At 37.8% G+C, this 12928-nt stretch overlaps 1 protein-coding gene across 7 annotated transcripts in view; it reads left to right on the forward strand.

Moving 5' to 3' along the window:
- Positions 1–12928, forward strand: part of PARD3 (par-3 family cell polarity regulator) — a 525862-nt gene that overhangs the window by 166583 nt on the left and 346351 nt on the right. The window lies entirely within an intron of this gene.

Genomic DNA, 12928 nt, shown 5'->3' on the forward strand with positions numbered 1-12928 from the left:
CATATGCAAAGTCTTGGCTTCCTTTTTAAAATTGTTGAGAAGGTTTGAATTTTTTATGTGTTGCATGACCAATGGCTAAGTTTTCTTTCCTAAGTTTGAACTTGAGAATGAAAATGTTAAACATCCTTTGGGAGTATTTTCAAAAGCTTGAAAAATACATAAATCAAAATCTAATCTGACCAAAAAAAAAAAAAAAAAAAAAAAAAAAGTGAACTGTGTCATGTATTAATAAATTTAAAAATAGTTCTAAAAACACCAGAGAAGAACACAAAGTAATGAACTTGTCCTCTGAAAACTATTTCGTTTCAGAAACATTTAAGAAGTATGTTTTGTGTTTATACGAATGATATAAAAGATAATGTTTCAGTTTTTCTACAGACAAAATTCCAACTAAACACAATATGTATCTGTATGAATACAAGTTTATTTTTCTGGAATGACTTTAAAAAACATCTGCAGGAGCATTGTGTGTTTTAGGTAGCCTTTGTATTTGTAGTGATGAGTAAGTATCTTAGATGTTATTTAATGCAGTAGATTTTTGACATCTCATATGAAATATTAAATACACTAGCTTTCATATAGTTATAAAAATACTCTGCCTTCAGAGATTGCATAAAGGTAGCTAAACAATAATAACCTGTTTTTCTGCTTTCTTATTTTACATAAAACACAAGGTAGCTACTTTTATTAGCTAGTAAAGTGGTTTTAATCAGAATCACTGTATTTAATGTAAAAATGGTATTGGATGAGAACATTTTGAGTAGATTTTCAGATTTTTAACTAAGCACTTCATGAAACAGAGGTGGTTCCTGCTGGAAGCGCATTAACTGTGTAGTGCACACTGCAGAGAAGTTGGTGATCTGTGGGAGCCTATGTGCATCTTCCTTGTGTTTATTCTGTGAATGGCCAGGTGTTTTGCTCAAGCCATGTAAGGATGCATGGAATGAAAATCAATATGATAGGAAGGTCTTATTACTAGGAAGTGTTCTAAATTCTAATGTAATATAAAAATGATGATAATAAGACTTGTTCTCTAAACTCTTTGCTCTCAGTTAAGTGAAAGAAAAAACTCAATCAGTACAGGAGATGGCTCCCTTCTCTCTGTGGCTTTCTTTTTAGTGGTTATGGAAGGTGACTTCCTTTTGAGGAGTGGAAAATTTTGGGGAATTGCATTCCACAGAGCATTTGTGAAGAATTAACTTAAGCTTAAAGTATTATTACGTTGAATTTTATTTTTGGTTATAACAGGAGCATTTTATGGATATGCAGGTGCAGGGTGGGTGGGGGAAGCCTGTGGATGCTGAGGACTGGATGCCATAGTGCCCTTACAGCTCTCCTGTGCATCCTGGCTGCTATCCCAGTGCAGCTGGGACACTTAGCTAGGAAGGTAGCTCTTCCTTTGCATCTCCATGTTGGCAGTTGGATGGAGAGTGACCATTCCGTATTTCTGCTTTGCTCCTGGGTACATTTTCCTGTGCACTGAGGTGGTTAGACTTGACACTGTGGGGCTGTGTCTAGATGTGTGGCATTCAGGGAAGTGAGCACTCTGTCCATCAGCCCAAGTGAAAAGCAACCCTGGCCGTGGGCTCATGGGAATTAGAACGATTGTAGTTCCTTTGTTTTCCTGTTTTTCATTCTGTCCATCCTCAGCAAAGATTTTGTTTACTTACAATCTTTCTGCAGGGAGGTCTTGGGAGAGAACAAGGTGCTTCTCTGGGCTCAGGTGCAGAAGCCAGACAGTTGCCAGACCAGTTTGGAACAACATGTTTTCTTCTGCTTAGTGTAGAGTGCAGAGAGGGGTTTTGCAGAGTACTCGTCCAGCTGACTGCTTGCAGGGCATTTCCAGGATAACCTGTCCTGGGCTATTGATTTTCCATGGAATCTGTTGACATTCCTCATGTTTAAGCAACAACCTCCAATTACTCATGCTAATGCAAAAAGACCAAGTATGATATACTGGTAGTCCACTCTTTTTCTCATTTCAGTGTATCAATATATTTTGGGTGGGCTGCAGAAAAATAACTACCTTAATAATCTCTTTTGAAGAATAAAACAAAATGAGAATTCCTTAATAGCATAAAATGAATAGTAATAATAATATTAATAATATTAATAGATTTTGTAAAATAAAATTTGTCCACCTCATGTGCCCTCTCTGCATGCAGATACTTGGAATTATTGTCGCACATTCTAGGATGAGACAGAGAAGGAGCCTTGTGGTGAGGAAACAGCTTGGAAAAGTTAGCTGCTGGGAATCTGACAAATTCTGGCATGAGGTATATACCATAGTATTTCAGTAAATATCTTCTGTTAGTTCTGGCTAAAGCTGTTTCTCCACTAAGAAAGACGATCTTCTTCTCTGGGCTAGAACCAATCGCAAATTCTAACGAAATTTGGCAACTGCAAGCATGAAAAGTCATTGATCCAAAAATTCACGAACTGTCTTTCGTGTAGCAAGATTTCCTTTTGAACCTCAGTTGAAGCTCTTTCTATTGGCTTATTCTTGGTTTTGAACTTTTAGGAATAATTTTTTACTCTCTTCAGATGTGGCAGTGTAAAATAAAAAAATGGAGTGAGAGGCACATAATTAAGCATGCAGTGTAACTGCATGTTTCCAGGGCTGTAGAAGGAGAGGAATGGAGGAAAATAAAACCAGAGGAGGGAATAAAAATCTTTTAAAAAAAAAAAAACAAAAAAAAACACATTGCTGGAGTTTTTCTAAGGTGTAGAAAATGTTCTTCATTTCCAAAAGAGAACAATTTATGCTCCATGTTGTTGTTAACGACTTTGAAAAGTGCATGTAAAGATGCTATATCTAAAAAAGAATTAAGGATGTCTCCTGGTCTGTGTCAACCTGTGGAGAACAGCAGATACTATGTCTTATTGTCCCATTGTGGGCATTATCTGAACAATTTAAAAACAGCTTCCAGTGTAGTCTAAATTGTCTTACTATTTGGCTAGTGGGAGCACTGGAGTTTTCTGCAGAAGGTGATCTTTAACATTAGGAATTAATGAGAAGATCTTGGCATGTCGTGTTGAAGCTGGAACTTCTTATTCTCCGCTCTGTGGTTGGAAAGACCTTGTTTGGTCACCATTACTTTTGTGTAGTCACCAAACTTTGCAACTTCCCAGACTGCTCTATGACCTACCCCAATGAAAGGTCAGCACAACAGCACTGTACTTGCAGAGAGCAGCACTCTCTGCCCTCACATGTCATGGTCATGGCAGCTGCACTGCTGTGCGTCCCCTGTGGATGAGGAGGGTTGGTGGCATTTCATCTCATTACTTAAACACGCAAATGTTTGATTTGTCTGTGGGGATTCAGCTTCATGCTCGTAACTGAATGACAGAAAATAATATTCTTGAGATCTTTATGCTCTGTGCTTTGCCTTTGAGCTGTATTAGTCCCTGCGTGCAGAAGAACCTTCTGCTAAATATTGTTTATCTGAGCACATGGGGTGGCATGACATGGCCTTTTCCTACTTCTGCTTGAGATCTTTTGCTCATCTTGGTGATCAGCAGCAGATAGGAGTTCAGTGGAACATTAACTCACAGATCGTTGATAATGAGAGCATTTGATAATGAGAGCATGTTTCATGAATGTACTAACATGCTTCTGATAGTCCTAGTAAATGTTTCTGTTGTGGAGACAAGAGTAAGTGCCATTAAAATTGCAGAAGCTGTTGGTAATTTTTAATAGAAGTTCAGGACTATGTTCACTCTGTCGTATTATAGATGTTGTAAATTTTGTTTGCTGTGCTGGAAACTCAGTTGTGTACATAGAGGCTTTTCCTTCCCAGTGTTCTACTTTTTTGTATTTTGTGCATGTAGCTATGCTCATATAATTTCTGTCCAAAACCCCTGATCCTTTAAATGATTGTGGTCAAGTTTCCTTGGTTGTCACAATTATTATGCTTCAGTTAAAAATCAGTGTAAATAATTTCTGTAATGAAACTGTCTGGAGTTTGTGTAACTCATGTTCAGATCCACTTCCAGGCACTTTGGGGATATTTGATATCCCCAGATGGTTGCCTTCTCCAGCTTGACAGTGGCCTGTAATATACAGGATTGTTTTTATATCTCATAAAATCCTCCATCTCAGTTCTTGATGACTCCTGAACTTCTCTGCAGTAGAGCAAGGCTGGAGCAAGCCATGCTCACCCCAGCCTGAAAAGGAGGGCTGCCAAGTGCCTGCTCAGTGGCAAGGGACTTCTCCACACAAGCATGAAGAAGTAGCAGATTAACAGCCAGACACCTCAGATTGGGCATTCATCTGATGACTAGCAAAGAAATACCTCTTCCTTTACTGCTTCAAAAATAAGTGAGGTAAACAACCATCGTGCATAACTTGTTCACAGCTCCTGTAATTAAGACACCAGTAGGATCCCTGCTTCCATCCCTAATTTACCATACCCTGTGTATACACTAGACTGTTCAGTGATGGTGCCATCCTGATGTCTTACTAATTCAGAAGTTTGGGGGGTTTTCCCCCATTCTGAATCTTGGTAGAAGTGCTGCAGGTTTTAATTTCCTTCCCAGGGAGCGGCTGGTGTACAGGATTTCCTTCACTGGGCAGTTCCCACCGAGGGGATGCTGATGGACAGCCTGCAGGCTCTGGAGCCCTCTGGGCAGTGCAGGCCTTTACTCTTCTGTCAAGTCGATTTGTGATGTAATTCATGAACCAGTGGATCAGGCATTAGGTTTTGATGGAGAGTAGTGAAGGAGAGAGATTCCAGTACCAGCTTTGTAAAGACTTGTGTAGTGACAAATCTCTTGCTAATTACACACATACCTGCTGAATTGCAATTAAGCGTGTTTAACTCTTTGACATCTGCAAATGATCCACATAGGAATTCTCACTTCACACATGAGGTCATGTAGTGATGTACAAGGCTGTGTTGGCAACGGATGTTGAAAGAAACTTTATTCTCTGATAAGTCAGAAATGGACATAGACTAACAAGTAGTACTGAAGCCCTAATATCTGGTGCTGCAGAGTACTGCACTTCTCCCCAGCCCTTTTCCTCCTCACATAAAAGCACAGTGGTGGCCTGGGGACTAGAAGCGGGTCATGACATTGGCAACCACAGCAGGTTTTCTCTGACTGAAAAGAACTGTAGTGATGAAAGAACTGTACTGCGTATAATACGCACTATAACATTCCTTGTTCTTCCCGACTGAGCTCTTCAAGTTACAATCTAAATCCTATTGTTGCATCTATATTTTTTCTTTTCTATCCAGGAAAACGTTACAAACGTCTTCCTTCTTTTCTGAGCCTACCCAAAGCATTTACACCATAAACAATCAACAGTTTTCATAGCACTGCATTATGTTTAGTAACAGGAAGAATTTTTCCATTAAGTTCTGAGGGATGTTTCAAAGTTGTGGTAAGAAAAATATCTGCCAGCTTCCTTCCTGTGTCTCAGAGTGCTGAAGTTTTATCAACTCAAAGCAGCCAAGAATTTGTTCCTGTCACTGTAAACTCTTGCTTTCACTGGAGAATGAATGAAGATGTGTTATACTGTGTCTTTGTTATAATATAAGGAAATATCAATCATAGTATTATTAGTAAGGCATGATCTTTAATGAAAGCAAAATAACTTCAGGAGCAGCAAAGTTGATGATGTTTACTACTGTCACACAACTGTTTGAAAAAATAAGACAATTTTTTGGAAAAATTTTGGCTTCTGGGGGAGTCGAAGTGCATTTTTCTTACCTCTGTAGCAGTAGCATGAAAATAGGTAAAGAGGTAATCCAGCATATTTTAAGAAAATCATGAAGAATGTACCCAAAACCCTGAGACTGCAGCTCATTAAAATATACTGAAACAAAATTTTTTGACAGAGATGAGTAGAACATTTGTAAAATCTGACATTTTTGTCTTTTCTTTTGGCATGCAAAGATATTTGCATTTTAGAAAAGAGCCCAGAGAAAAGAGACAGAGAGGGTGAAGGTAATTAAATTTTAATTTAAGTTTTAAAGATCTTTCTCTAATTAGCTTTAAAAGTCAGTGTCTAAGTAAATTGAGTTTCAGGGTGCAATCATAATTTTCTTCCTGGATTCTAGTATTCAAAAGTAAGAAGAAAGAATATTAGAGAAAGAGAAGGAAGATGGTTATTTTAAAGGCCTTTCAAGATAAGGATTTAACATTACCTCATTATTAAAATATGACTGTGGCAGGTTGTTTTTTTTTTTTTTATTTCTGAATTTCAAAGTCATTGAGCAGTCATGATTGGGGAAATGGGAAACTTAGGTTCTATTAAAAAACACTGAAAAATTATACCAAGAAAGTAAAGACTTTTCTTCTTTCTTCTGCTTTGCTACAAGATTTTTTCCAGTGGCTCGCTTGTGTTCTTTTGTCTGTTATCCATTCTTCCAGTTCTGATCATAGGCATGCCAACAGAATGTCCTATGTTTCTTAAAGGTGTGCTGGCATGCAGTGGGCTTCTGTTTGTGCATTTTACACAGCCAAATGTTGTTTCTGTACGTTTATGTAGTGGCTGGAGACACAACCTGCTGCGTTCATCTCCTGTCTGCCAGACTGCACGTTTTTAGTGCTGGGGCCCATCTCCTGGGGCAGGGGTGGCAGGGGAACAGGCTCAGGGGGACTCGTCATGGTTTCATGTGAAAAATGCTTATAAACGTGCCATTTTAAAACCAAAGACACAAGAAAACAGAGAATATTTGATAACATTGAAAATATGTCTGTGAGAAGTACATAAGCTGTTGTTTGACGATGAATTGCTAGAAAAACAACTGAAAACAGTTGGTTTGTGTATGATGTAGTTATAAATATCTGGAATTGTGTGAAACAATGTTTTTTTTTTTTTAATCTGTAAGAGCAATGGAAGTCTTATTATTTAACCAAGAGTTCTGAATGTAGAAAATTAATTTTAGAAATTGATCTTTTTACGCATAAACATATTTTCAAGTAGAGAAATGCTAATTATCTAAACTGTGTCACCTTTCTTGTAATTCTGAAAGAGAAAGTCATGAATACAAAATACTTGGCATTTGCAGGTGAATGCTGTGTAATTCATGTAGTATTTGCAAATGTTGAAGCACTTGATAGAAATTTAAGTGTCTTGAAATGTGACCATAAACACTTCAGTATGAATTAAAAATCAGCATAGAAATCTTAAAAGTAGGCAATCTGAGTCTAGAGATTGTTGTCCAATAGGGTTTCATGAGGCTTTGTGTCACTTTTGGTTTTATGTAACATCTTTAAATATGAGAGAATCAGTATTGTAAAGAGTATGTTAATTAAATTTCCAGATGTTAATAGACTGGGAAAATAGAATAGGGTGAATGAAGAAGAGATATATAACCCAACAGATATGTACTACACAACTGAATACAGTTTGATTCAGCCTGAATAAATAAAAGATAATGTATAAGAACATTGATCTAAACTGAACTTATACTTTAATTATCAACACAGATGCTGAAGTGAGACTACAGAATAAGTTTTAGGATTTCTGTGGATGTTCTGGGTTGATACTATGACAATAAAGTACCCAAATATGATGACTGTTGACTGTGTATTAGCATCAAAGTTCAAAAAATGACAGGGAGGATTTAAACAGCACTGAGGCTATTTCATAAAAGACATACACTATTCAGGGTGCCTTCTGAACAAGTTAAGACTGCAATAATATTTACAAGAATGAACAGCAGTAGATACTTAAAAGAGTCAAAGGTTATGTGCTATGTAGCACTGTTTAGGGGAGAATTGAGAGGTCTGTGACATATGAAAAGAGAGTTTTTTAAGGGAAAAGGGCTACTAGTGACAGGAGGATAAACCTGGGGAGAACAATACAAATAAACAAATTCTGGAGATTTTGATGTTTGTAAATGCTGATTTTTTTTTTTTTTCCCCCCGGAGTGGATTCCAGGAGAGAGAAAAATACTGCTCTGGGCCATGAGGAGAAAGTTGGTGGTGTGTGTGTAAATAAATAAATAAATAAATACATACATACATAAATCAGTATCTATATATGTATATAGATATATCCTCCTCCTTTGCTGTGACGTTCAAAAGTATGTTTCTGAAAAGATCTGCAACTGGTGGTAGCTTTGCAGTGCTCCTGTTTCATATCCCTCCCAGCTGCCATCTCCCCATAGTGTGTGCCTGTTTTCTTCTGCAGGACAGATGGTGCTGTTTTCCCAGCAGTGGTTCTTCACCTCTTGGAATGGCTTAAGGGTGTTTTCTTCATTTCTAATTCAAGATGCCTACATTTGATTTGCACTGTTTTGTTAATCTTGTAGAGAAGCACTGGCTTATGTTAGGGTTTAATGTAGTTTGTAGCTAAGTTCACAATCAGCTGGTTTTTGTCTCCAACTGTTTTTCTTCTACCCATAGTTAAGTCTACAACCGCCTTGGTGGTTTTTGGAAATTACCATCACCTTGTCTTTAGAGATCTGCAAATATGAAAGTTGAACTGATGTGGGGATTTCAGCTTTTGAATGTCATAAGGGGCGTTTGGCTCTTGCTGTGTCCAGCTGAGTGGAACAAGGAGATGAACTGAACCTACTGAAACTGGAACCAGAACTCCAGGAGCTGAGCTGGAGTGTGAAACTCAAGGCTAATCTAAATATTTTTAAAGAGATATTTCAATAAAATATAGACAAAGCCTTAACTTGTTATTCCAAGTACTTCAAGCCGAAAGAAGCAGTTCTGCTTTCCTCAGCCCCAGGATGACCCTGATTTATCCTTTCTCCTGAGCTCCAGATGGGGATTTGAGCAGAATGATGAGCTGGATCAGTGGTGGAGACAGCAAAGCTGTTCAGTTTCTATCTCTCTTATCCCCAGACTGGTTTTTTGATGCTGACATAGGAGCTGTGTGTGTCTTGTGTATACAGTGCACCCTGATGTACATACATATCTATGGGATCACTTTCAGGAACTCTGTCTAACCTGAGCAGCTTTTTGGTTAAAAGCTACTCTTTCCCACAGAGTTTTTTGGTTTCACTGATTTATCATTTTCCTAGAGATGTCTCCTAGAGTGTGGAGAAAAAAAAAAAAAAAAAAATCTTCTTCTTCTCTACTCATCTGTCATGAGCCTGACGGTCTGTGCGAGATGGCCAGAAATGACTCTTAAGATCACTTTTTCGTTTCTGTGCCTTAAATCCACGGCACACCAAATTGCACAAGCTGCAGTGGCATGGGGGAGCAGAAGCATCAGTTGAAACCTTCACAGAATAAAATTGTCTTGGCCATGCTATATAAATATAACTATGTATTTTTCTAGTCATGCCCTCCAAGCTGACATCCAAGAGGAAATTGGTATGGGAAGGTATATATTAGCTCTGCTCTGGGGGACCACCATCCATTGTGCTGAGTGCCTGCAGGCAGGGCGACATACTCAGCTTTATGGATGAAATTTGCCAGATCCTCAAATACTTTTGCTCGTGAGCATATTTGAAAATCAGAGAAGGTGATGACCCTTTTAAAATAAAAATGGAATTGCTGGCAGGAAGGGAAGGTACAACTCTGTGTTCCTTACATTTAAAGATGGTTATAAAATGTGTATTGGCTGTTTTTATAATTTATAGTGAAACTGCTGTTGCTTTTAATAAAATGAGACTTCCAGTCAGAATTTCATGATTATGAATGTGAGCATTTTGTTATACAGCTTGGATCTATCCTACAAATAACCATTTTCTAGCAGAATTCTGGCTATATACATAACTTAATGGGATTCTCTGTCAACATAATTCTTTCTGAAGTTGACTCTTGGTTGAGTACTTCAAGTCCTTCAGTGTGGCTCAAGAACTGAGATAGTGGTAACTTTCAGGATTTTTAATTTAATTTTTCTTTATTCCTTAGACTTTTAAAACTTCCTGTAATTCATTATTAGATTTACCGTTTCAAGTGCTTATTTAAAAGGCACCTTAGCTGCAGAAGCAAATCAATATTTACAGTGCATTAGTGCCACAGAGAATTTGAAGCCTTGTGATTAGAGTTCATTGCTGTTTTATCCACTCTTCAAAGAAACCACAGACTTCAAACAGTATCAGCCATCATCCTGGAATCAGTGACATTGCATCGGTCCCATGCGTACTTTATCTTGTGGTTTAATTATTAAGTTCCTTTCCTTTGATTTTCCTTTTAATATTTCAAAGTATATCCTCTTCAAATCTATAAATTCTAGTCAAATTCTGTAAACTAGAGAATTGTAACCAACAATATATTGGTTAAAAAAAGATTTGCTCGATATATTCTTTTATGTTGTTTTAATGGACAGTATCAAACCCAAGTTAGAACAGTCTCTCAGAACAGAGTTGAAGAGAATGCAGGAGATGATATGTACAGATTGTGGTTAACATAGTGTGAACAAGATTTAGTTCTTGGATTAAGACCTATTGACCATTGCCAAGCAGCATGCATTAGAGATGGGCCTGTGTGCCTGTCCCCGTCCCGTAATAAGAAAATTAATGCTATATGTTTAAATTTCTTGTTAATTTTGGAAATACATAGATGTAACACACACAAATTTTTGTCCTCCATAATTCACTTTATTGCAAAATCTACTTAGTAAAACAAATCACTTCTCCTTACGTATGGAACCATTTACATAAGAAGAGACTAGAATAGATAATTTGTACCTTTATATTGACAAAGTACCCTTTTTTTTAAGATTTGATGAAATGGTCAGTAAATGTCTGAAAAATATCTCAATAGCTAAACTTACTGAAATGAAACTAGTCATACTAAAGGTGGCTCATTCGTGAGTAGATTTTGTGTAGAAGCTTCTAATGTTAATGTTTTCTGTGGAGCATATTAATATTTAGGAATACTGTTGCATAATTGACTACCTGTATTTTGAAGAGTCTCTACTCACCATTGTGCAAAGTGTCAGGTTTTCACTACAAAGCAAAAGCCAAGGCAGAGATTATGGCTTGCTCCTCTCCAGAAATGCTGGTTTGATTTCCTTCCTTTCTTTGTTGGCAGTTTGGCTTCTCTTGTTACAGAAGTTCACCCAACTGAACTTTTGTTTTGTCAAGCATTTTGAAGAAGAAGTGTAAAAATACAAGAACATTTTGCTATCACCGTGCTTATATATAGACATACAAGCATAAGGAGCAAGTGAACTCATGTTTGAAAATTGTAATTCTCTGTTGTGGGGTGGGTAGTGAAGGCAAACATGATAATATGCACGGGCTGCTTGGAACAAATATAGAGTGGTATTTTTCTTAAGTGGCACTACATACCTACAGAGCCCTGTTTTGGCTGATCTAATAAAGGAGAGTGTGCACTTGGGGCAGCACAGGCACTGCAGGGAGGGCTCACCTCATCCTGTGTGCTGGGGCTGCAGCTGAGCCACCTCTGTTCACACATTTCCTGGGGTTTGACAGGGCAATCAGAGAAAAACCTTCGATTGCACTCTAGGAGTATAGACTGAGAAATCAAATTCTTAGTAGACCTAACTCTGGCCATTAATACTTTCCTTCGTAATTTGTGATCTTTTATGAAGTATTCCTTTAATTAATTCTAGTTCCATCATGGACTTACATGTATATCTAGAAATATGTGTACACGTGTTTATAAAAGATAGTGTTTTATTTGCTGGAAATTACTTTTTGTTATGAAAATTAAAAAAAAAATAAATAAATTGAAAGCAAAGAGAAATAGGGCAACAGTTGTGGGGGAAAAAACATTAATTCTTTGTTTTTCTTGTTCACCAGAATGAACATGATATAGATTGACTCTTTTAGTGTTCGCTCATGTAACACTTGTTTATATCTCAGCAGGAGGAGTCCTAGTGGATTAAAAAACCTCATGCTTTCATTGTGTGGCATGACTTTCTGTATTTTTCAATGTCTTCATAATGCCCTGCAAAATAAGATTCTTTAATAATATTAAATGTAACATTAACATGAAGCTATTGTCAAGATTGAGACAAGTCATTTAACAAACAACTCCTGTTCCTGTGTTTTCCTGTTAGTATTGCCAGACATGCACCCTCAGTTTCCTTGGGAACTGCTTCATCAGAGCGTTAAAACCTAGTCCTGGTTTTTATTCTCAGCTGTTGCCCATTGTGCCTTTCCCACTGACTCAAAGGCTTAGGTACTATCCTTTTCACCTTTTTCCTTTGCACTTTGCATTCAGAGTTCCCAGTGCTGAAATAAAGAGAAATAAAACTGATAAATCACAGCCTCTCTGTTCTGAGGCTGAGTGGGAGAGTACTAAAAGGTCACAAATTCAGGCAGTGAAACTTCTGTTTGGGCAAGGAGAGGGTAGATATGTGGGTATTTGTTGTAGGATAATAAATGAAATTGGAAAAAATTAAGTTGTATTTCAAAAGAAACTAACTTTAATGTGCCATTAAAGTTTCCAGGATGGATGTGACCTCTACATATATTAAGAAAACCTTATCTCTTTCCAATCAGTCTACCTTCCTGCTGCATCATTTTTTACTAATGAAATATTTTTCTCCTGTCAGTCTTGCCAGCTGGAAGGCTAAGGGAATCAGGGTAAATCAGTTCAGATCTCGCTTGAACTGTCAGGATGAGGCAAAGGAAGAATGCAGAGTAGAAAACAGTCTCTTCCATAAGTTTTGAGAAAGAAATGCAGAGTATATTTTAGAAGGTCAGGAGGCTGCCTTGGCTGGCCTGCAGCTTCCTGGTAGCATGTTGTGCTAGCAGTGGCCAGGCTGCAGCCCTGGCAGTGGGGTGGGGGACACATCGTCCAAGTCCACCCCTTACTTTGCCACCAGGCTTTGGCTACTTGCTCTTTAAAATACCTGTATGTCACCTTAACCTCCTCGTTGTTCAAATTTATATTGCATCTTTTTACTTTGCACAACACCCAACAGATAGCTTTGTACTTGGAAAGCCACTGAGCTGTCCTTGGTTCAAAGGGGTTGGCTTTCCCTTCATTTTCTCCTTGTGCGGCCAAGCAGCAAGGCTGTGGTTTTGAGGAAACA

Source organism: Sylvia atricapilla, chromosome 1 (assembly GCF_009819655.1).
Source record: "Sylvia atricapilla isolate bSylAtr1 chromosome 1, bSylAtr1.pri, whole genome shotgun sequence".
Classification (NCBI taxonomy): Eukaryota; Metazoa; Chordata; class Aves; order Passeriformes; family Sylviidae; genus Sylvia; species Sylvia atricapilla.